A 25,671-nucleotide genomic window follows, 5' to 3' on the forward strand; every position below is an offset into this window, starting at 1 on the left:
ATATTTATGCTTGTACAATATTCATCATTATAATTAACAGAAATATTTATTATATGCTTCTGAACTGGGTAGCCAAATTTTGCCAGCAACCAGATGCAAGCACTTAACAAACATTGACTGAAGCAACACTCAAAGCAAAACTCTGTGCGAGGATCTAGGGAGAATATTACTCAGTGAATCCGCTTGTATTTTAAAGCCTAGCTGCTTTTCAAGATATTACATCTCCAGCGTCAATCTGTTTATTGCCTAAGCAACCTACATGCCTCTGTGACAAGATAAACAGCTGGCTTTATCATCACTCACAATGTAATCATCTCTTTTGGCCATTGCCTACTCATTTCTCATAACATTCTAAGATAACCTCTGAGATTTGGATTTGTATGTTATGTGGGCTGGTCTGCTGAAGTGTGTTTAAATGTTCTAACTCTTGATAAATGGTCCAGATTGTGAAAATCTCTGGTTAGGCGTGCCTGATAATAATAATGCCTGTTACCATTTACTAAACACTGACCCTGCGCCAGGCACCAACACATTTGAAGATGTGATGTCATTTAATCCTCACTTAGGTTTGAGGCATAATTCTACTGCTTAGTAGCTAGACCACATTGAGCAATTATGAAACTTTTCTGAGTCTCCATTTCCCCAACTATAAAATGGGAATAAAAATACCACTCATAGGGTTGTCATGCAGATTAAAAGAAATAATGAATGAAAGTTGTCGGCACAGGTTTGGGAGACATTGTAAATTCCTTTATTAACTATTATAGCAGATTAAATGGAAGGGTTTGGATTGGGTTCCCTGGGAAACAGACTGTGAGGCAGAGATTTGCATGCAGAAGCCTCAACAGTGTCTTTGAGGGAGGAAGCGCAGCAGGAACAGGTAGAGGGAGAAGTTGAACTGCAAGGCAGTTGCAGCAAAAGCTTCAGCTCTACCCTCATGGTGCTTTAGAGCAGGGATGACCCTTTCGAGTGATTGAATTGAGCCCAGCTGACAGTCCTCTGCACCCCCACATCAACTGGCCATTGGGTGCAATCCACCCACAGGGAGAGTGCATAACTTTGTGCATCTAGGTGAGGCATCTTCATTGCATTAAGGCTCATTCCTCACTCAGCTGTGAGTAGTCAGCAGGCAGCACTCCTGACAGCTGAGGAAACAGTGCCATCCTGGAGGAGGAAGCTTGGTGACTCCATAGCATCCACTACAATAGGGCTTGGTAGTAACCTGAAGTAGAAGGAACATTAAATTTTATGGTTTAAAAATTATGATAAATGTTTACTAATCATGTTGGTAAAATCCTTATGGTGAGGGTTAGACTCTCTTTCTTCAAAATGTTAAAGTTATTGATTTTATTTACTGCTTGTTTCACATGTTGTTGTTGTTTATTATTATTATTATTTATTGCATTTTAGGTTTTGGGGTACATGTGAAGAACATGCAAGATTACTCAAGGACCTAGAAATAGAAAATCCATTTGACCCAGCAATCCCATTACTGGGTATATATCCAAAGGACTATAAATCATTCTACTATAAGGACACATGCACACGAATGTTCATTGCATTGCAACACAGTTTACAATAGCAAAGACCTGGAACCAACCCAAATGCCCATCGATGATAGACTGGACAGGGAAAATGTGGCACATATACACCATGGAATATTATGCAGCCATCAAAAACAATGAGTTTGTGTCCTTTGTAGGGACATGGATGAACCTGGAAACCATCATTCTCAGCAAACTGACACATGTTTTTATAAATAACGTTTTTTACATAAGGTGCCTTCAGGCTAGAGGGAACTGAACTTTCAGTTTGATTGGGTGATTCTGTTTTTCCTATTTTCTTCTATTCTGTTGCTTGGTGTGTCCCAGAAATTCCTCCTTAGGAAGTATTCATCCCTTTCTTTACAAACTGCCAAACTATCCTATGAGGTGTCCTCTCTAATTTTGGAAATAGTTGTTTTTAAGAATTTCATGAGGCTGGGCCTTGAGCAGGAAATGTACTCTGGCCTCGATTTGAGGCCCTTCCACACAGCCTCCAGGGGGTCACATTTCTCATCTGAGCAGTGACCTTTAAGGGATTTTCCCTCTGGCTCATCAAGGTGGATGATGAATTACTAACTTATTAGGAAAACAAGTTTTATAATGAGAGCTTCTTTTTTTTTTTTTTTCTGAGATGGAGTCTTGCTTGTTGCCCAGGCTGGAGTGCAATAGCACGATCTTGGTTCACTACAACCTCCACCTCCTGGGTTCAAGCAATTCTCCCTGCCTCAGCCTCCTGAGTAGCTGGGATTACAGGTGCCCACTACAACACCCAGCTAATTTTTGTATTTTTAGTGGAGACAGGATTTTGTCATGTTGGCCAGGCTGGTCTTGAACTCCTGACATCAGGTGATCTGTCCACCTCGGCTTCTCAAAGTACTGGGATTATAGGCATGAGCCACCATGCCCGGCTGAGAGCTTCTTTTTCTAAATAGGATTTGGAATGTGATTTGAGAAATCAGAGTGTAGGGGTCTTTTGCTGTACTGAAAACAATATCTGCATTTCACTGGCTCTAAAACTTAAATGTTGTGTGTCAAACACCTCAATGAAAATACAATTAGGTTGTTGGTAGAAAGGGAGAGGTTAGTGGCCACATGTGTTGAGGGTATAGATAATTTTTTTTAGAAATGGTCCTGTTTAAAATGAGTCTTAAAAGAAAGAGAGAGGATTTTATCAGGCAGAGATGGAAGAGAAGGGCAATTTATCTCTTCACACGTTACACACACATCCTTCTCATATCCTTTCATATACCTCGCATGAAGAAATATATTCCAATCCTAATACTATGCCATACAATCAAAGAAAACCACAAGTAGAGAGGGGGGAAGAAGAAAAGGGAGAAGGAGGAGAAAGGAGCAGGGAAAATGGCAAAGTGTGTGGTTTATGGTGGCAAACAGGATGTAATAAAAAAGGGAGAATCATTGCCTTTGCTCTATTCTCTCATAGCTTTGTCTGCATTGATATGTGCATTTCAGACACAGCAAGCATCTTTGGGACATGAAGAGTTAGAACACTAATAATACTGAACATTTTTTAATGTCTTTTGTTTATCAAGTGCTGTAAGTGCTTTTCATGCTTTAACTGGCTCTTCATAATGACCCTATGTGGTAAACATTGGTGGTTTTCTCATTTTGTAAATAAGGAAACTAGGTTGCAGAAAGCTTAAGATTACACAGCTAAGAGGCAGAACTGAGACTCTTCTCTAGGTTATTACTTTTTAGAACCCAAATGCTTATAATCATTTACTATATTATATCACAAAAAAGAGCCCAATATGAGTTGTAGCAAATTAAAAAAAAAAAAAAAGCAAAGAGAGAGAGAAAGGGGAAGGAAGGAAGGAAGGAAGGGAGGGAGGGAGGGAGGAAGGAGGGAAGGAGGGAGGGAGGGAGGGAGGGAGGGAAAGAAGGAAGGAAGAAAGGCAGGAAGGCAGGAAGGCAGGAAGGCAGGAAGGCAGGAAGGCAGGAAGGCAGGAAGGCAGGAAGGAAGGAAGGAAGGAAGGAAGGAAGGAAGGAAGGAAGGAAGGAGACTCTTATCCCTGGGTCAGCTCAGAGATTAATTAAGTAAAAGGGAAGCCTTCTGACCTACCCCATTCTTTAACCAGAAGCAAATGCCTGGGATTCCACAGAACCTCGAGTGGCCCAACCCCAGGATAAGACTTTAGGTACCAAAGATCTGGCAACATCAAAGAAAACATTCTAGAAACATGGTAAACTGTGGCCTGTGAACCCCCGTGTTTTGGCAGGAAAATTCTAGTCATCCAGTCTCTGGAGAGCTTGGCCCAGAAGAAAGTAAACAAAATGTCAACGAGCCGAGAATTTACATAATTCATCCCAGTGGCAGCCAATCCATAATTTTGGTGGCTTATAGGTGATTGATGAAAGGAAAACAGCAGCACTTCTCTGGCCAAATAGATCCATAAATCCTTTCCCCTCTATAAACCAAGTCACCAGAATGGTAGGTCCTGCTTTTCAAGCTTTTGTATGATCCCTTCCTCTTGGATTTACTGACTCACTTCTAATAAAGAAAATACAGAAGAAGTAAATGGGATTATGGCAAAACAGTGACTTCCAAGATTAGTTTATATGGAGGCTGTGACTTCTGTCTTAAGTGCTCCTGCTTCCCCTGCTCACTCTGGGGAAAGCCAGCTACCATGCTGAGGCAGCCTGTGGAACAGTCCATGTACATGAACTTGGAAGCAAATCTCCTGAGGCTGCCAACGAGATGAATACATTTTGAAGCAAATGCTTCTCCAGGTGAGATCATAGCCCCAGACAAGAGGTTGACAGCAACCCGTGAGAGACCTTGAGACAGAGGTGCTCAGCTAAGCCACAACTGGATTCCGACTCCATAGAAACTAAGATAATAGATGTTTGTTGTTTTAAGCTACTAAATTTTGGAATGATTTTTTATGCAGCAACTGATAACTAATACAGTTTTCAAGTTGGGAGAAATCTTGGGTTAAGAATAAAACTTTCCATTACAGCAAGTTTATCATTCAACAAAACTCCCATTCAACAAAAAAACACAAGACTCATTCATCACCTGCCTTTATTGGCCAGGCTGGCACAGGAGAGAGCGCAATCAGTTGGAGGGACTGGATGGCCAGTGTGGCTGCGATGGGGAAAGCAGTGGGGTTTGAGAGGGAGTGTGAAGCAAGACCAGTCCAGATATACACACAGGAGCCAGACCAAATGGGCTTTGCATGCTATGTTAAGCAACTGTGTTTACATCTGAAGAACCATGGGAAGCCAAAGATGATCTTTCAGATCTTCGGTCAAAATGCTCTATAAAGAAGAGCTAAGTAATGGGTAAGAACGGAAGCTGCCATACCGGTAAAGAGGGTATTGCAGAGGTCCAAGCCAGACATGATGGTAGCTCTGTTTAGGGTGATAAAGTAGAGGCATGTGGTACTCACCAAATACCCAGTTTTTCCTATGCATTTCCCAGTGTACCTTGGAATTAAATTGGTTCATGTGACTAGTTCTAGCCCGTGGCATAGGAGCAGTATTGATGTGGGTCACTTCTGGGTAGAGGCAATAGATGAGCTGGTTCTGTCTCTTTCTTCCCTTGCTGTAGTGATGCTGGGGATCCTGACTCCCAGGGGCCAGAGCTCCAAGATGGAGGAGGGATGCTTGATGTGTATTGAGTCCTGATGAGAGAGAAGTAAGTTTTTGTTAAGACACTGTGATTTGGGGCTTGCTTGTTACTAAACCATAGACCAGACCCTTTTGGGTGATATAGGTTGTTGATGATGGAGACAGAAAGAAGTTGGTGGATTTGACTGAGAGATCTTTTTGAAGTAATTCAGCAGTCCTTGGCTATGAATTTGTGATGGAGCTATGAGGAAAAGGGGGGTGTGAAGGACTCCTCAGTTTCTGGGTGCATGTTTAGGTGGATGGCGGCATCAGTCACTGACACAGAGGACAATCAAGTTTCTAAAGATAGACCAGATAGGCTCACATCATCTCCAGAAGGAACATGGAACAATGGGAAGTGGGTTCTGACCCCAAGTGAAAAAAAGTGGGTAGGTTTTCAGTAAATATTTATGACTAATATCTGCCACTATCTAGCTGTGATTTTAGATAATTTGCTTCATTTAATTGTTGCTTAAATGAATACAAAGGGATAAGAACCTATGTCTATATCAGGGCTTATTTAATTCTGAAGCTCAAATTATGTTAACTCAGTAACATCTGGCCACAAAGTTAAGACTGTTTGTTGGTACTAGGCAACCCCAGGAGTATGATTACTGATGCACAACCTATTGTTGTGAATTCTTAGAAGTGATTTCTTAGAATTCTACAATTATTTGTGTGTTATTTAATTATTCACAGTCTTTTCCATCACACTGTAAACTCCTGAAGGCAGGAATTGGTTCTGGTTTTGTTGGTGTTAGAGGTCTAACCCCTGTACAGTGCCCACACGTGGCAGCTCTCAAGCAAGATTTCTTGAATAACTGCATCGAGAAGATACAGCTTTTCCTGTATCTAACACCTTTTTTGGTAATCCAACAGACATGGATCTATTATTTAAAATAATCTTTTAAAACTAAAGTCTCATTATGTCACTTTTTTGCTGTAAAGTTCTCAATGATTCCCCGTCACTCAAAGAGAAGTCTAAGCTGAGACACATGGTCTATAAACAGGGTGGCCATATGTCCAGGTTTACATGTTTGAACCTGTGGTTATAGTATAAAGTGTCCTCTTTTACTTCTCAAAAGCATCCCAGTTTGGATGATACATTCTATGGTCACTCTATACAAATGACTTCCAATATCCAGCCCCTTATTGACTTCTTACATCTTTCTGCTTTACAGTTTATGCACATACAACACTGAACTGCTCACAGAATTCTCTGCCAACCACCTTGCTGCTTTTCACCTCCAGGCCTTTGCTGGCATAGTTCCCTTGGGTCAGAATTCCCTCCCATTCCCACTGACACATTTTGTATAATTTAACTCATTTCGTAACCCCTGGAGAAAGCCTTCTCTGACTCTCACCTCTCAGGCCAAGTCAGGAACCTCTTTCCTTAAATCTTCCCAACCCCCTAATCCTCTATACATTATGCCTTCATTGCATTTTCACATTGAATTATAAATGCTGGCATGTGTCTCTCATCAACCTCCACCCCAATGCACATGCAACACCTGCCCTTGAGGAGGGACAATATGTAACTTATCTTAGTGTACACGCCGCCTGGCACATAGCTGATGCACAATAATTACTGATGGAACAAATACATGTTTTTGAAGATTTTATTTGTTCAACAAATGAGATTTTGTGGATAGCACCTTTATTTTTCTAACTTTATTAATCTAAATCATTTAGAACTTCATCTGAATTTCTACTCGGCATGAGCAGGGATACCCCCACTGAGTTAATATAATTACAGCCAAAACAAAGAAGCCTGATGTTTTAACTACCCCACGTATCCTTATGATGAACTTTTAAAAATAATGAAAATAGTTCTTATACTTCTAGAATTATCAACTTGATCTAGTCCAACTACAGCTGCTACTAGTTTGACTTCTTGTTCTTCCTCTTCTTCCTCCTCCTCCCACTCCCTCTCCCCTCCCCTGTCTGCTCTCCAGCCTCCTTCTCTTTCTCTCCTTCTCCCTCTTTTCCTGATGAGAACACTTGGACTCTAATTCTAACTCTTGCTTCACCCTTTCCTGCCCTCCTCCTTCACATCCTCCTGTCTGCTTCCCCCAACACCACAGTCTCCTAAGTTTCATCTGCAAAGCACATGGGGGCACCATATCACTCAAATGACTTACATATTTTTTTAAACTTTAGAGTAAATACAATTTAGATGCTGCCTAGTTTTTCAGCCTTGCTGAACTAGATTTCTCAGGGGAATTATTTTCAAATTCCTCAAATGTGAACATTGTTGCCCTAAGAAGAGACATAATAAATAACATTTCTGCCAAAAGTGTGAAATAGTGTCTCATGGCTAAAATCAAGAAGTTTCTGGAAAAGAGCCTTAGATTTTGATTCAGACCCTGATTTGTGTCTGGCCTTGTCACTGTCTGCATTTGCTCTAATGGGCTGCCCACATACCTGCTTGAGCCCATGTTTCTTAGTCTATAAACTGAAATGAGAAAATACGCCTCACAGAGCTGTAGAAAGGATCCAGTGAGAAGCTGTGTATCAGTATTTCTCTAAATGAAGTACTTACAAAGGGAAATATTTTCAGGGAATCTGCAATGTTGATGTAAATTATTTTTATTATAGTGTTACATATATACAAACAAAAATAACACTGGATATAAAATTTTAAGCTTATAGCTCTTAAAAAACTAGAAATCAAAATCAATTTGTAAATTTTCTATATAAACTAAAGAAATTAACAAGAAAACCTTTACACATTAAATGTAAGTCAAACCACAAACTACAACCAATGAAATGATCGAGGATAATTTGCTGAGATAGCTGATTGCTTACCAATTCTAAACCTCTTTTCTAACAAAAATTTTATAATCTGTACCTCAATACCCTTTAATTTGTAAAGTCTCTGAGCTTTCATGTATTAAACTGTAACACAGAAACAATTAAACTACATAACAAAGGACCTGATAATAATACCATGTAACAAAGACTCAGAAGACGGTTGACTTATCTGATAAAAAGGGGAAATGGAAGGCCCTGAGCTTTACCACAGGAATTGTTCAAGTCCTCTGCGTCAAGACTCCAGGGGGAAGTGGTTGGACTGGCACTCAGATGAACCGTTTGTGCTAGGACCCTCCCTGTTCCCTAAGATATATTACCACAGGTAAGAGCTCAGACTATGGAGTACGACCTAAGTTTGGAATTAGATCACTGTCACTGTTAGCTCTACAATTTACTTCACCCTTCTCAACCTCAGCTTCTTTATCATTAAAATGGGGAGAAAGTAAAATTAATTCCCTTGTATAGGATTGTTATGAAGACTGAATCCAATAATATATATGAGATCCTCAATAAATTACATTATTATCATGTGTAATGAAAAAGGCTCAGTAGTCCCTAAACAGACAAGGAAGTAAGTGAACCTCCCTCTGCCACCTAGCTGGCTGGAGTCCCTGTCGTAGCTGGAGAGAAAGATGGAAGGAAGCTGAAGCCCACAGTACCCTGGATATAGTTCCTGGAAAAATCTGGACCTGTGAATTTTGAAACCTTGCTGAAGAGGAAAGAGGGAGAGAAACCTACATTTCTAAAGATTCCAGCTGTTTTCAGTTTTGTAATAGGTGGAGATTAAACCTCCAAAAAAGTTCTTTCTCTGATTGCAAAAACTCAATCAGGTTTTGGGTTGTTATCTAAATAAGCAAAGTAACGTTCTGCTCTAATGGAGCTCTTTAGTAATCCTGAGACTTTCAAGAGTTAAAAACACAGATTTTAATTCTTGGGACAAGCAAAGTTACACTTTGGAGAAACTATGTTACTCTAATTTGGGGGTGGTAGGGATGGGTTTAAGCTGAGAAGTAAGAAACAGCTGTTCTGGCTTCTGTGCCCTACACAGCAGGGAAGGCTTGGAGAGGCTCTGAGGAGGGGTAGGAACAAAAGCTGTTCCTCTGAGGAGGGGCAGGAACTGTGGGAGCACGACTTTGGAAGGTTCTGAGAACAAGCAGAGCCATTTGAACTAGGGGATGAGATATGGCCTGGAATTAGGGAAAAGGTCATTCTCTCATGAGACCCAGAACCACTTGGGCCCCCTGAAAATGTACAACTTTAGAAGTCCCTGGAGATGGGGATCTGGCAATGGTGTTATCATGCTTATGATGGTGCCTCTGCCGTGGCAACGGGGCTTCACAAGCGGCAGGGAACAGCAAGAGAGGGTCAGAGCTGGAGAGCACACACCTGCCAGTAAATGCAAGAACAGACCAGGCAGGAAGCACAAAAGTGGGTGTCTGTGAGTAACCCGGCAACACTTTGAGAAGGGTTGGAGTCATGACACCATTTAGGGGAGAGATCAAGCCATTAAAAGTTAGGCATTAGACGTCAACTTGACAAACAATCCATTCACAATATCAACACAAAAGAAATGATCCAAGAATCAATTTAGCAAGAAAGGTATAGGGTCAATGATAAAGAAGACTATGAAATCTTATTCATGGATGTGAAAAAAATCTTAGCAAATGCAAAAGATACACCATTTTCTCAATAGAAATTATTTATCTTTACTATAGCAGTTCTTCTAGAATTAATGCAATCTCAAACAGAATTCCAATTTTTGGCAACTGCATAAAATAAGTTTAAATTTCTAATGGGAACATAAATATCTGAGACTAGACAAAAAAAAAAGAAAAAAGAACAGAGGATCATGAGGGTAGATTTGCCTTATTCAATATCAGATGTTTCATAAAGCCATTACAATAAAAATATAATGACATTGGCTCAGACTAGTAAAATAAAGAGTTCAGAACATAAATCCAAATATATGTGGAAACTTAATATACGACAAAGGGAACATGTTGATGAGAAAAAGAGTGTTTATTTTATTAATGCTGCTGACATAGTTAGCTATCTAGGAGAAAACAGAAAGAAATTCTTAACTCTCACCATACACACAAAAAAGGATTCCAAACAAATTAAAGAGTTAGTGAAAAAAATATACATTAGAACGAAATTTAGGATAATACTTATATAATGTTGAAGTAGGAAGACTTTTCTATGTAAAATAAGAGATCCAGAAGCCATCAAGGAAACACCAACATATAGTGTTTGACTACATTTAGTTATTGTAAAAGATTAAGTAGACAAAGTCAAAATACCCGTGATGTCCAGGGGGAAATTTTTGTCACAGATATGATAGACATAAAGTTAATCTCCCTAATGCACAGAGCTCTTTTAATTTGTAAAAAAAGACAACTTCAACTCAGTACAAAAACAGGCAAAGGATAAGAGAATTCCCAGAGGAAGAAATAATAACGTCCATGAAAAGATGAGCAACCTCACTTGTAATCAAGAAAGCATAAAGGAAGTTTAAAGACATCATTTTTGGCCTATCACATGGGCAAAAATAAAAGAAAACAAAACCCAGAATTGCTAAACACCGGGGGAGATTTTCACTGTCCTATATTCTGGGAAGGCTTGAATTGCTACAACCTTTTGGAAAAATAAACTAGAAATGTCTACTAAATTAAAAAATACACAAACCCAATAATCCAATTCTGAAAATTCATCCTATAAAAATAAAATTGCCAGCACATATTTATGTTAAGAATGCTTATTGCTGTTTTTGTTTATTTTTAGATGAATATTGATTGAGAAATAGTTCATTAAATTATGGTATATCTTTAATAGGAAATATTATGCAGCTATTAAAAAATAAAATGATGAATATCTATTAACCCAGAGAGAATCCCATGATGTCTTGTTAAGTAAAGCAGACTACAGAAAAATAAATATGGTTCTGTTTTTATAAAAACAAGTACCAATCATCCCCCTCATATATATATGTGCACATTTTCATAAACAAAAAAGTGTGGAAGGTGAAACCTTAGGGGGCAGAAAATGAAGGAGATGGCAGGGGTAGAAATCATTAAACTCTATGATGTATTTTTTATTTTTTGTTGGGTTGAATGTTTATGTGGTTCTTCTCTATTAAACATATTAATAAAGAAGATAATGTTTTCAAAGAAAACGTGACCTCAGAAGGTAATGGGGTCTGGGCTTATGAGTCAGATTCATTTCCTCTCAACTCCTTACAGAGTAGTTGAGAGGAATAAGAAGTTGAGAGGAAATGAATCTGACGGGAAAGAAGGGAAAGAAATAAAAGGGCAACTTCCCACTCCTATGCCACATGCTTCCATTTCTCCCTCGAGGAAACCCTTCTAGGGATGCTGTGCTTGCTCTGCCGGTGGGCTGGCTTCACGGACTGCTGCCTCTTATTATCCAATTCCTTTCTTATAATTTCTAGGTTGCACACCACCTACTTAGGTGGTCTAATTTAGGCCATGTGCACACACTGGGGGATGTGTCTGTTGCTGGTATATAACATTTTCACATTTAGATCCTTTTAATAATCTTCATTTGAATAGCAGTTCAGGCAAAGGAAAAAGAGACTATGTTTGCGTTGATGTTGTTCAGCCAAACTCTACCACCCAGGAGCTAGCCAGTGTCTGGGGAAATTGGCCAGCCTGGACTCTGGCAATAAAACCGCCATTTATCCTAGGCCAGAGACAAACCTTACCAAGCCTGAGGGAAATTTACATAGAAATAAAATTTAAATGAAGAAAATACTACTGGGGCAATGCTTTAAATTATTTACATTTGTTCATCTCCAACAGTGAAACAAAGCCTCTGGGATGCAGACCCACAGACAGTATCTTCCCACTGAAATACAGAAGAAACATTTTTATTTTACTACTACTCCCAAATATTCTAGAAACCTAGCCAGGCATTAGAGACAATGGAAAGCTATTCTTGCTTTTGAAGATATAGTTCATTTGGCTGCTGTTAGATTGTGTAACTCTTGAATATTTAGAAAGGCAGGTGCGGGGACCAGGGAACATGACAGAGAAGAAATTTCACTTGTCCCTTCTCAAGCTCTAAGAAAGGAAGCACATTCTTCTTAATGCCGTCTTTCTTAGAGTCAGTTCTGTTCAGAAGATTGTTTCTAGGGAGCCAACTGTTCCTGCTGTGATCTAAGTCTGTCTTCTCCATTCCGGCAATGGGAGGTAGGGAGAGTTAATTAACCAATATGGTTTGAATCTGTGGGCTTACCAAATCTCATGTTGAAATGTAACTCCCAGTGTTGGAGGTGGGGTCTGGTGGAAACTGTTTGGATCACGGTGGCAGATCCCTTACTAATCGCTTAGTGCTATCCCCTTGGTAATGAGTGAGTTCAAGTGATATCTGGTTGTTTAAAAGTGTCGCACCTCCTACTCTCTGTTTTTTGCTCTCACTCTCATTATATGATACATTGGCTCCCCCTTTGCCTTTCGCTATGATTATGCTTCCTGAGACCTCATCAGAAGCCAAGTAGATGTGTGGTACCATGCTCCCTATACAGCCTTCAGAATCATGAGTCAATCTTTTCTGTATAAATTACCCCGCCTAAGGTATTTCTTTATAGCAAGAATGGCCTAATACACGAGACTTACTATTCTTGCCTCACCTGAAACGTGAGCTGAGTAAGGAATCCTTGACTGTCAATGAATCTATTGAACTCTGTTCACAGAGAAGTACATTTGAGAATCAAGAAAGAATCGTTTTTTTAATGCAGGGGATCCAAATTGTTGAGACTTGCCCAGAGACAGCAGATAATCAATGGCAAAACCAGACCCCAAACTCCTGGCATCCTGAGTTAGTCGCTTCTTCTTGCTGCTTAGAATCCTTACCTGACTTTTCTGGGTGAATGGGGATAAGAATTCTGAGCAGAAAGAACATTGTATACCTAAAAAAGGTCTGAAACAGCATAAATGAGGAGCTTTCGAAATTTAATACAAGTAAGGCAGAGGCATAAGGACTGTGATGGAGCCATTGAAGAGTAGGCTAGAAATCAGCCTTGTAAGCAGGATACAGAGTTTGGACTTGGTATTTGTTGCGACGCTTCCAATTACAAGCTAAAGAAACCCAAGACCAAACTCAGCTAAGTGAAGGTAATAACAACAATGGTCAACAATTAGGAATGTTCTAAGTTCTCTGTTTGCATTAACTCATTTGAAACTCAGTACAATCCTGTGAGGTTGATGTTATTATTATGCCCATTTTAGAGATAAGTACATTGTTATCCAGAAAGGTAAAATAATTTGTCCAAAGTTACATAGCCATTAAGTGGCAGCAATGGCTTCTAACATGGAAAATATATTGACCCCTATGATTGGTAAAGTCCATGAGTAAAGCCCACTTCATGTGCAACTAAATCATACTGGAGCTTGAACAATTTCCTGAGGCTCTGTCTTGACCAGGTCAGCTTCTTTTCATGCACTGCATTCACACTTAGAGAGATTCTCCCCATGCAGAGAAAAAGAAACAATTCAGATTTCAGAGCAAGAATGAGACTATTATCTCAACACTTATACATGAAAGTTCTTGGCTTCTTCTTGCCCATTCTGAAACTCATCACTGTGGCCAGGAGCATGGAGTGCATAAAAAGGTGGTTGGAGCTGGGCCAACCACATGAAATGGGCTCTCATGAAAACAAGATCCATTATCACAAGAGAGGGGAAGTCATCAGATAGATGCCCCACCGGAGGATATAAAGAGGGAGAGCACAATCGAGTTGCACTTTAGAAAACAACGGTGTCACAAATGGATTAGAGGCAGGTAGAACTGGAGACAGGGAGGCCAGCCAGAAAGCCGACCAGGTTTTTCAGGTGGGAAATGAACCCGAGGCTGTGGTAATGGCAAGAACGGAACAGAGTCAAGAGGTATGTGAAAGATAGACTTGGATATAGGCCTGGAAGAAGAAGAAGGAATTAACGGCAACTCCGAGGTTGTGGTATTAACTGAAATTGAGAAAACAGGAAGTTGAGTAAGTATTCAGGGGAGAGGGAAGACAGTATTTAAGTTCATGTGGGGAAGTCTTTGCATTCGGTCTGACTTTTCTGCTAGACAGTAACTTCTATGAGCCAGAGACCCCATCTGCCCGGTTCACCATAATATTTGCAATAACCATATAGCACCTGACACATATTAGGCACCCTCCTATTAAATGCATAAAGAAAGATGTCTACCTGATATCCAAGTGCATGTACCAATTAGGTCGTTGGAAAGTCAGAAGAGATGTCTGGCCCCACAGTGTGAATTTGGAGGTCACCAGGAATACGGACAATAGAGAAAAGTGGTGGCATTAAAGAGATAGTCCAGAGTGAGTGTGGAAAGAGAGAGTGAGCATAGAATGCCTGCATGTAAGGGGCTAGCAGAGGAAGATGAGCCTGGGAGCTGTTGGAAAGTGAATGATGAGAGAAGAGGTAAAAGAAGCCTAGGGTGGTAACAGGAAAACTTGGTGTGGAAAGGCAGAGTTGACAGTGAGAAGAATGCCCACTCTTCTGCTTGTCAGCTGTGTGAACCTGAGCAAGCTATTTCACTTCTGTGTGCCTTCATTTAAATAATACTGCCTATCTTAGGTGTATTTGTGAAAAAATTTTTAAATGTTATTTATTTAACTTGTAAAGGCACAGTACTTGTGAGTAACTTCTCATACTGAATACCACAGAGGGCCCAAGCAAGACAAAGACTTAAATGGGCCCGCTACATTTGGCAAGTTGGACAGAGTTGGGTTCATACAAATGAACAATCTGCAAAGCGAGGAATAAAAGCCAGATTGGGTAAGTTGAGAGTGGGAGGTAAAGAAGTAAATACATTATCCACCGTATTTTTTTCCCTCCTTGGCAAATAGCAAGAGATGTATCTTCAGAGGATGTCTGGGGAGGGAGCTAATATGCTTTGCTTGTCCATCTTATTTATTGTTTGTCTCCCCAACTAGAAGGTAAGCTTTATGAGGACTGCAACTGTATCTGTCCCATGTGCCTAAGACCATCTGAGCACACAGTCTATGTTCGACAGAATCTGCTGAATGACAGGACAGGTGGATATGGGGGAGTGGAGGGACAGGAACTAAGATTATGTATCATAGCATTCCCTTCCCCTAGTAGGTTCTCACCTAGGGCTACATATCTAGATTGCCTGCAAAGTATTAATTGTTAGTACAGATTCCCCAGGTCTCCCTCCCCAGACACTGTCTGAAGATACATCTCTGGTTGGGGGTGGGAGTCAGGCCCAGGGGGTGGTTTTTTAAAGCTTCCCTAGTCATTAGGATACACATTTGGCATCACAACTACTACCCTGTACCATAGTTTGTGATGCATGACTTAATATGGAAATAAAAAGAAAAAGGTCATTCAAGCCTCAGTCATCATTTCTCCTCTCAGGATCTGAATCAAATTCGGATTTTTTTCAAATGTGTTTGTATTTGACAACTGAACAACTTAATAAAAAATTCCAAGGGTAGCAACTCAATGAAACTCTCTTACAAGAAAGTCTGGGTAGAAGGTATGGATTGAGCCTCAAGAAGAAAAGAAAATGACCAGAGCCTTTTTCCTCTGTGGCCATGTAAGCCAGCCATCAATCACGCTCACACCTGCCCTTCCACTCTGCACAAAGAGACCAATTGAGATGCGTCTGTGACCCCCATGGGAGGCATGGGAGCCTGGACAACGCCGGCTTGGAAAGACAGGAAAGCATGACAGATGTGACAGAGAATTATACCAAGCTGTCTAAGTGGCTAACAGGGAATTCTCAGAAACTTTGAGCTAGTGTTGAATTCTAAGAAGATACAGAAATACATGTTCAAAGAATGAATAAAGTGAAATTTCTCAGGGAAACGAAAAAAAAAAAAATTGCCAGTGAAAATCATGAATCTGTCACTAAAAATAGAACATTTAGAAATAAAATGAAGAGGATCTGTTTTATTAGGACTTTATCTTATGCACATCTTTATGATCAGTCTGTAACTGATCGCTCCCTCTGGCTTCATCTCCTATGATATGCCCTGGCCCCACCTGGTCACAAAAACCTACCCTCTGATTGCACTGACTTTCCCAAGACAAGCAGCACATACTGTTTCTTGTTTCTGTGCTTGAAAAACTTTTCCCCTTCTCCATCCTACAAAAGCTTACTTATCCTTCTATGCCTACCTCTGAAGTAGCTTCCTTTAGGGAGACTTCCCTGATTGCTCAGATAGAGGGAGTTTGCTCCTTGCTCTTTTCTGCACTTCTGCACTTTTACTCAATGTCAATTTTGTGCAATATCAAAATCTCATGTTGTAATTTTATATATTCCATCCTTCATTAGAATGGTGCTTTTCACGAATGAGAATCGTGTGTTAAACAAATGGGTACTGCCTATGTGCTAGATGATAATATTTATTTCTTTTCCATACAATAATCCTGCAAAGCATGAGATTTCCATTTTACAAATGAGGATACTAATTATCTGAGTGCCCCGAGGTCAAGTAGTTGATAAGCAGATAGTTGTATGACTCCGAGGTCAGGACTTTTTCTACTGTAATACACTGTCTGTCTTTAACTTCTTTGTATGGTCTGGCACATTTTTGGTACCAAACAAATGAATGGATGTTATTTTTACAAACTTTTATAGGAACTAGAGCAGGGCCATGTCTTTTACTTTCAATCCATGCCTGGGACTAGTTCAAGGTATAGACACTCTAAGATCTCCATAAATATTTTGAATGAGTTGGCCATGTGTATAAACAGATTCCATGCTACCAAGATATATAATTAGTATGTGATTGTTGGAAGCAAGTGGGTATATTAGCCAGTTGCTAATATAAAAAGAGCAACTCTCTAACAAATATATCAAAAGGAAATCCCTTCCCAATATTAGAATGCGTAGTCATCAACATCGTATCCAACAGGCAAGCCATTTTGTATATGTAAGTACATCTTTCAAGGATCAAGTTCTAGCCGGCTTGCTAGGATATGGCTTTACTTCACAGCAGATATTCCACAGGCCTTACAGAGACTCTGGTAGAGAAGAAACAGTATTAACAATCTTTCACCTCCACATCATGTTTCTCAGTTGTCCTATGTAGAACTCTGTTTTCTTGCCCAATTGCATGTGGGAAAGCTTTCTAAGAGTTCACATTCTTTTGAGGAAAATACTGATTCTAACACTACCTGGTAACTTTTGCAATGATTCCATATGCTGATGTTGGTTTGTTTTTAATGCAGCAAACAATTATCTAACTTATCCTTCTTCCTCTCTTGGAAGAGACTATAAATCTAACTCAGCGTTTCAAAACAAAATGACAGCTTAGCTCCCATTTACCTGCATACACTTTAGATATGGGACTCTTATGCCAGGCAGGCAGCTGGCCCATTCACCCTAGAGTTACCATGGTCATTTTTAAAAATATAATTCAATCATTTTAATTGCCTGTGGTTTGGCCCTGGCTTAATGCTCTGTTAAGTAATCAATGTGAGAGCTCAGAGAAATGGTTTGTAAAATGTAGGGTTCATTCTGATTTTTCAGATGCTATTTCTATATTAAGTTAGATGATAAGAAAGCAAAATTCCTGGGCCATATTATGATCTGAATTCATTCCTGAATTCAACAGATATTTACTGTGCATTTCCAAGGAGCAGCAGACTGCAGGGGTCAGGAGGTCAGACTCTGGAACCAGACTGTGAGTTTACCTTCCAGCTTCTTTAACTGCTAGCTCTGTGATCGTGGGCAGTTGGCCTAGACGTAGAGCTCCCACCTCTGTCCCTTTCCTACAAAAGGAGGATGACAATATTACCCACTATAAAGGGCTATTTGAGACTCCAATCATTAGACAAAAAACACAAGAATTCTTACCATTCAATAAATTTTAGTTATTATAATTATTATCCTATTATCATTATTATTACCAAAAGTCAGACATGGTACAGACTTGGTATGAGGTGCTGGGGATACAGAAGTGAGAAAAGTACATCAGTTCCTGGACTCAGGAAGCTTATGTCTGGTGGGGAAGACAGACACCAAATAGTGACACCAGTGAGTAAGTAAACGTAAACTGTGGTAGGTAACTATGACTTTGCAGTGAGTATGGTGGTTTACATCCAGTAACCTACCATACTCACTCACTGGTGTCACTATTTAGAGTACAAGGTGTTCTGAAACCCTGTAACAAGGGGACCTGTCCCAATCTGAGTGGGAGATGATGGCTCTTTTGATAGAACAGAAACTGAAAGGAGGAGTAGAGTTGACTGGATGAAGGTGAGTGGACTCCTGGGAGGGCCATTCCAGGCAGAGGGAACATGGTAGCAAAGTGACTAAGTGAAAGGCCAGTATGGCTGCAGGCCCAAGGGGTTGCTGGAAGTAAGTGTTCATATGCACAGACTTCTCTTGAGGTTGTTAGCAGAATAACTATAGTGTCTTTTTTATCTAAATAGCTCTAAAAAATTGTTTAGTTTTACAAATCATTTCGTACATGACTTTTCTTTTTCCAAGTTGACACAGCAATGAGAGCTATGTAAGCAGCATGTGCTCCCTTTTACTCTTACCACAAATAAAGTCGGGATTTTGTTTACTGGCTAGCTGCAAGAATTAGGTCAACTCAGGTGCCTTGTAACATCTATTCCCTCACTCATCTTATAAGGTTCTGTTTTTATCCCTTATTTCCTCATTTTATTTTGAAATGTTAAAGGGCTCTTAAGTCCTTTTGGAAATTGGCAGGTTATAAATCCTCAAATATGTAAAATAAAATATATTGATTATGAACAGCTTAATTGACTGGAGCCTTGTTCAGGAGAAAGAAGGTAGTTACAAGTATGCGGGGCCCACAAGAAAAAAACCCTGAAAAGGTATTCATGACCTTTCATTGGGATTACTTCTTATTTGAAATTGCCAATGTCATGATTCAAGGGGAGGGAGTTGTGGAAGAGGAGGCATCCAACGTAACTCACTCACATTGGCTTTCTACATTTGAATGTCACCAGATTTAAATGTAAATGGTGTATTAGCACTTTGGAGCTTCTAGAAGAGAAAAATGTGTATGCTGAGCCTCTCAGATTTGTTTGGTTTGTCAGTTGTTTCCTGGGCTTGCTTTTCAAATAGCGGATGCATTTGTCTGCAAGACAAAGAAATGAAAACAACAGGGAGTTTTGTTTATGGTCCTATGAATCCGGCCTCATCAATTACAGCTTCCAGAGTGGTCTAACATTAACCTGTCTGAAAACAGCAGAGAGAACAGCAAAATTCCTTGGCCACACTTCATGCTTTTCCATCAGCTCTCTGTATCTAGCCCTTCTTCCTGCTACCAACTTAACACAATCACTCATTCAATAAGTATTTACAAAGCACCTCTCAGGATGCCAAGTACTTCACTAAGGGCTGAGGATGGTGTGAAATCAAACCTTCTCCCTCTCATCTCTTCCTTGCCTTCTTGCCACATCCCCCCAAATGAATCCTTAAAAACTTCCATCTTCTCTACTACTTCCTCCTGAAGGACAAGGAGACAAGAGCAGGCTTGCCCAGCATGAAGAGGAGGATTGTGTGAAAGGCCCCATCATGAAGAAAGCCCCAGAATACATGATTGCAAGAAGCAGGTAGGGAGTAGTGAATGGGGAGCCCGAGCATATGTCTACCTTTTCTTTCCTTGGTAATCTTCTACTCCCAGTAGAGGAGAAAATGGAGACCTCATGTGGACTTCGAAAAGTCTAAGCTGGAAGGCCTGATTTGGAAATAATATATTCTGATAATGAGAATGAATATCTATATGATGATTTAAAATCCACATAGAGCTTTTGTTGAAAAATGCACACTTTGAATGAAGAGACCTTCCAAACAGGCTTTGTGTGAGCAACATGGCTGTTTATTCACCTCGGTGCAGGTGGGCCAAGGCCGAAAAGGGCATTAACAAAGGGCAGTGGGATGGGGTTTGGTTTTATAGGTTTGGGTAGTTTTTTGGGGGCTGAGGGTGTTGCAGAGTAAGTTTATTTCCAGTGGTGGGGGGTAGGGGCAAGGAGTATACAAGTTCAGTTACAATGGCAGGGCTGGGTGAGAGGTACTTACATTATCATAAGAATAGTTAAGATGGCAGGGTTGGGTGAGGGGCTTGTGGGAAGCTCTGCTGGGTGATTAGGGACAATGGTGAACACAGGCAGCCTGTGGGAGACTTGAGCCGAGGCAAGCAGGACTTCAGACTTTCAGGTTCCAGGCTTGCATATGGAGACCTGACATACCTATCTTTTTATATAGAGCGAGAAAGAATTAGAGAAGAGGGGGTGATAACAGGTTTTAGGGGGTGGGGGTGAAGTTTCTCAAGGCTTCTTCAAGTGGGATTGGGGGTGGGGTGGAAACCTAAAAATGGGAAAGAATTTAGACTGCTGGGAGATTTGGGGAAAGGGGTAATATTGCGGGGTTCTTAGAAGGAGGATTTGTCATTTTGAATGGTTATTGCTTGTATATGACAGTAGGAATTGAGAGATTAATTGGAAAAACAGGGTTTAAAGAAGAGAAGGAGAAAGATAGTATTAGAGAAGGTTAACTGTGTAGAGGAAGAGCTTTTGTTGTCATGGTGTATGAGGAAGCGTGTGGTATATATAAGCAACCACTTACTTTTATTAACAAGATTGGGTTTGAGCAGAGAACAGGAGCCAGATTGAAAGTGAAATATTAGCTGTAATTGCCTGGAGGAAACGTGTAAACCAGCAACTTAAACAAAAGCAGGGCATGCAAAAGTCAATGAGGACAGTGAATTTGAGCACAGTTAGTCAGACAATAATAGAAACAGACTTTGTGAGGTGTGGTTTAAGGAATAGGGACAGAAGGCGAGGGGCTGAAAGTAAGTGTGTGAGGTGTAAAGGGAAAACTTTGGAGGTTGTGAGAACTAGAGGGTAAATGGGGCATAGCCTGTGATTTTGAGGGATTTTCAGAGTATTAGGGCGGCAGCTGCTGCTGTGCGTTGTCATGAGGGCCAGCCCAGGACTGTTAGGCTAAGTTGTTTGGATAAAAAGGCTACAGGCCATGGGCCTGGCTCCTATGTGAGGATTCTGACCACACAGCCCTGGATTTTAGCAATACATAATGAAAAAGTGTTGAGACAGGTTGGGGAGGGTTAGGGAGGGAGCAGTTTTTAGAGCTGCGTTTTAAGGAGTGAAAGGAGGAGTGAGGCAAGGATTTAGGATTAATAGGGTTGGATAAGCTTGCTTTAGTGAGTTTATACAATGGCTTAGTTAGAATAGCAAAACCTGGTATCCAGAGGTGAAAGTAGCAACCACGCCCAGGAAGGAGAGAAGCTGTTGTTGGTGGATGGGGTTGGGGTTTGGGAAGTTGACTGGATACGGTTGGCAGGGAGAGCCCCTGTATGCTGGTGAAAGATCATAACAGACAAGGAAGAAATTTGGGCTTGGAAGGGGGATACACGATACCCCTTTGAGTATAGATGCTGATGAAGCAGGAAGGTGAATTGAAAGGCCATGTTGCAATAGATGGATGATAACAGGCTTTACTTTTAAAGCCTATGTGGATGGGGTACTGGGGCTGGGCAGGGTAAGGGTGCTTAGGTTTTAAGGGGATAATGAGGGGTGAGTGACTTGTAGCAACGGATGGGAAGGCGCTGTTTTACACCCTAGGGTTAAGGTTGAGGAACATAAGGGGCGCTATTGAGGGAGGTACAGGTTTGGGGAGGAGGGCGGCAATGAGGTGTGGCTGCAGCCCAGGAATAATTAAGGAGGCAGACAATTTTGCTAGGATATCTCGGCCTAACAGGGGAACTGGACAAATGGGGATGATTAGGAAAGAATGTGGAAAGGAGTGCTGGCCTAATTGACACCAGACCTGGGGAGTTTTGAGAGGCCTGGAGGCCTTGCGGTTAATTCTCACGGCAGTTATGGAGGCCAAGGAGACAGGTCCTTGAAAAGAAGGCAGCGTGGAGTGGCGGGTCCGTGCTGATTAAGAAGGGGATGGACTTACCCTTCACCATAAGAGTTACCTGAAGTTTGGCATCCGTGATTGTCCAGGGGGCTTCCGAGACGCCAGAGCAGCGTTAGTCGTTAGCTGCCACGCCGAGGATTGGAGCTTCTGGAGCTCTGGAAGCAGTGACGTGAGTCAGACAGTTGACTTTCTGTAGCCGGGCAGGGCTTAGGAGAAATTCCGGGCCGTGGGCATTTCTTGGCCCAGTGGACAGGTTTCCGACACTTGAAGCAAGGTCCAGGAGGGGCGGCTAGACGCGCTGCGTTTTGGACGCTCCGAAGTGTCTGTGAGCTGGTGGTGAAGCTGGGGTTTGTTTTATGGAAGAGGGAAGCATCTGTAGTTCTGAGATGCACTGCCGCAGGGCAGATTTTTCCCTATTATTGAACACCTTGAAGGTGAGGTTGCTTAATTGCTGTTGTGGGTTTGAGGGCCAGATTTTAATGTTTGTACCTTTTTGTAATGTTGGGGTTGACTGGGTGATAAAAATGCATATTAAGCGATATTTAGGGGTGAGAGTAGAAGTAAGGATGACATTTAAGTGACTCCAGGTGAGATTACAGGACTGGGTTAAATATTGGAGGATTTGATGAAAAGGAGCCTAACCAGTGGCCAATTTGGAAAGGTTGGGTAAAGGAAAAGAATGTGCACCCTAACTATGCCTTTGGCTCCAGCCACCTCTGGAAGGGGAGTTGTTGGGGAGGGCAGAGGAAGTAGCCGCGGGACCAAACTGTAAGCTGGGAGTAGAGATTAGGGAGGGATTGGTGTGTAAAAACATGCCTGGACGTAGGGAATTTCAGACCATTCACCTGTGTTGCGACAAAAATTGTCTAAATGTTGTAAAATACAGAGATTTAAATTGCTATTTTTTGGCCAGTTGGAGCCATTGTTTAACTTGTATTGTGGCCATGCAGTGATACGGAAGAAGATGAGACGTTTGGGTTTTAGGTCAGGAGACAGTTGAAGAGGCTTGAGGTTCTTTAGAACACAGACCAGCAAAGAGGAGGGAGGGATAGAGGACAGACGATTGCCCATGGTTCTGGAAAGGCAGCAGAGACAAGGAAAATGGGCACAAAACCCAACCGCTCGAAAGGCGTCCCTAGTTGAGCCTGGGTTGAACTTCGTCTTTGGTGGGTGGTCAAAGAAAGCATTCTCTATGTTCACCTGCCACCAATATCGGCCATGAGTCTGGTGGGCGAGTGACTAGGGTGAACGTCTCCACAATGGTCAAACCGCTGGGGAAACTGGGTCCCTGGATCCATGACCTATGTAGGCTTTTCCAGTCATGAACCTCACAGAAGAACCTGGTTTACCTGATTTTTCCTTGTCTTTGCGGTGGAAAAAGGACGAAACCAAAAGGGGGAGGAAGTGGCAAGGAAAAGCCAAAAGGATGGGAAAGCAAACAAGGGAGACTGCTCACCAAAATAGCCAGTGGTGTGCATCTGTGGGCTGGTCTGATGACCCCAGGTCAGTGAGTAGATCTCTTCATGGAGGGAGCACAAGAACAGGGACGGGGGTTTGGTCTCCCGTAGATGTTCCCCTGTCCCCGGTTTCTGGCACCAAATGTTGAAAAATGCGTGCTTTGAATGAAGAGACCTTCCAAGCAGGCTTTGTGTGAGCAACATGGCTGTTTATTCACCTCGGTGCAGGTGGGCTAAGGAAAAGGGCATTAGCAAAGGGCAGTGGGATAGGATTTTGTTTTATAGGTTTGGGTAGTTTTTTGGGGGGCGAGGGTGTTGCAGAGTAAGTTTAGTTCCAGTGGTGGGGGGTAGGGGCAAGGAGTATACAAGTTCAGTTTCAATGGCAGGGTTGGGTGAGAGGTATTTACATTATCATAAGAATAGTTAAGATGGCAGGGTTGGGTGAGGGGCTTGTGGGAAGCTCCCTGGGTGATTAAGGACAATGGCAAACACAGGCAGGGTGTGGAGACTTCAGCTGAGGCAAGCAGGACTTCAGACTTTCAGGCTCCAGGCTTGCATGTGGAGACCTGACAGCTTTTATATGCACAATCGCAGTGAATACTCAGATCGCCCCTAGGACAGGTGTTAGGATGGCCTTTTCCTAGACAGGGAAGGAGCTCAGGGAAAGTTGACTTTACTGCTGGAAATTAACCCACTGGAGGCTCTAACTTCTCCCTCCCAGAGCTTTGCTTTTCTCTCAAATCCAGGGCATAGAGCAAGCACAGTGCTGCCACAATAGAGTTTGCCTTGTACAAACTTGCACAGAGTATCTTAACTCAGTCTTTTTCCAACACAGACGACCTTTTGCTTTACGTAAAGGAAGGAAAAGCCTATGAAGAGGAATCATGAGTCTCATCAACAGAGAAGGAAATGGAGATTGGGAAAAGTTAAGCAAGTTGCCTCAGATCATGTAGCAAGAAGCAGCGGAGAGGAATTTGATCCCCAGTCAGTCAATCTGACGCCAAAGTGCAGAAGCAGGAAAGGCCCTGCTGCCCTGGCAGTAAAGGTAGAATGAAGCCTGAATCTGTCACCATGCAACAGACAAAAATACTGTGCTTAAGCCAAGAATATTGGGTTGGAATTTCAGCTATGTCACCTTCTAGCTGGGTGATCTTGGCCAAGTCACGTAACCTCTCTGATCCTTTATAAGACAAGGAAGAGAGGGTTGTAGTATGGATTAAATATGATAATGTGTCTGCACTAGTGTACGTCCTCTAAAACTCTACCCAGGACATGGAGGTTCCTAGATCATGAGCTATACCCCACAGACAAAGAGAGAATACAGCAAAAATACAGATACCTGTGGACAAGTGCCCTTTGGAATACATAAATATTGACTCAAATAAATCAGATACTTTAATCCTGGGTCTCCCCAAACTACCTAAGGCTTTACAAACCAATGGGTGCTTTCAGGGCTAAAGGTTAGCTGCAAAGCCCCAGGCCGACATTGATTACTAAAACAGGTGCTCAGTGCTGTGGCAAGGGAGTGGCCTTTCTTCTTCCCCTGGGAACCCAATATGGCTGTTCTGGCTGCATTTCCTAACAGCTGCTGAAACTCTCCAAGTGCTGACGTTTTACCCAGTCCCTTATAACATATAACTTTTCTGATCTATTTATTTTGCTTACATTTCCACCTAAAGCATCAGATCTTTTTATTTTTTTGACCTGCAATTTTTTTTTTAATTTTTTATTGGATTTTAGGTTTTGGGGTACATGAGCAGAGCATGTAAGACAGTTGCGTAGGAACACACATGGCAGTGTGCTTTTCTTTCCTTCTCCCCTTCACCCGCATTTGGCATTTCTCCCCAGGCTAAGCATCAGATCTTTTAAAAATTATTAGATGCATCAGGATTCCACTCACCCCCTCAACAAAGGATCAGTTGAGTCCCTACTATGTCCCAGAGCAGTTTAGAAAAGAGTAACTGGTGCATGACATAACTTTAAAAACCACCAAAGACTTATATTTTGTAAAGTGGTAGAATACAAAGTGCAACGCTGTGCAACGCTGTTTTCTGGGTCATTTCTTTACAAAAGCACACACAATTCTTCCCTTGTTTGCATAGTTTACATCTGGGATCAGCTTGATTATTTTGCCTGGTCTTTCTATAGTTATTAACATTCTCAACTTTCCTACAGTGTAAATTAAGTCCTATTCAAAGAAAGTTTTATTGTCCTACTTCATTTTAGGGAATAAAATGCTAGAAGGCTCCCAGATTACTGGTGTGTTGCGTGTTTTTGTTTTCCTAAAATATAGTAACATGGAGTAC

The 25,671-nt window shown here is 41.4% G+C and overlaps 2 long non-coding RNA genes across 13 annotated transcripts; one reads left to right on the forward strand and one right to left on the reverse strand.

The window, feature by feature from the left end:
• Window positions 1-728: 728 nt before the first annotated feature.
• On the reverse strand, window positions 729-22,011 carry LOC144577982 (uncharacterized). Of its 11 annotated transcripts, none has more exons than XR_013522859.1 (6): window positions 21,967-22,011; window positions 19,619-19,704; window positions 18,942-19,101; window positions 17,684-17,761; window positions 4,995-5,191; window positions 729-1,222 (listed from the first exon to the last, which is right to left on the reverse strand). It is a non-coding gene; the product is annotated as an uncharacterized LOC144577982 (long non-coding RNA). The 11 variants fall into 11 exon arrangements; XR_013522860.1 differs by having other exon boundaries at window positions 17,613-17,761; XR_013522861.1 differs by having other exon boundaries at window positions 4,958-5,191; window positions 17,613-17,761.
• Window positions 21,744-25,618, forward strand: LOC144577983 (uncharacterized). 2 transcript variants are annotated; one of them, XR_013522868.1, is made up of 2 exons: window positions 21,744-22,342; window positions 24,201-25,618. It is a non-coding gene; the product is annotated as an uncharacterized LOC144577983 (long non-coding RNA). The 2 variants fall into 2 exon arrangements; XR_013522869.1 differs by having other exon boundaries at window positions 21,744-22,077.
• The last annotated feature ends 53 nt before the right edge of the window (window positions 25,619-25,671 follow it).

The sequence above is a fragment of the Callithrix jacchus genome, chromosome 10 (genome assembly GCF_049354715.1).
Source record: "Callithrix jacchus isolate 240 chromosome 10, calJac240_pri, whole genome shotgun sequence".
Lineage (NCBI taxonomy): Eukaryota > Metazoa > Chordata > Mammalia > Primates > Cebidae > Callithrix > Callithrix jacchus.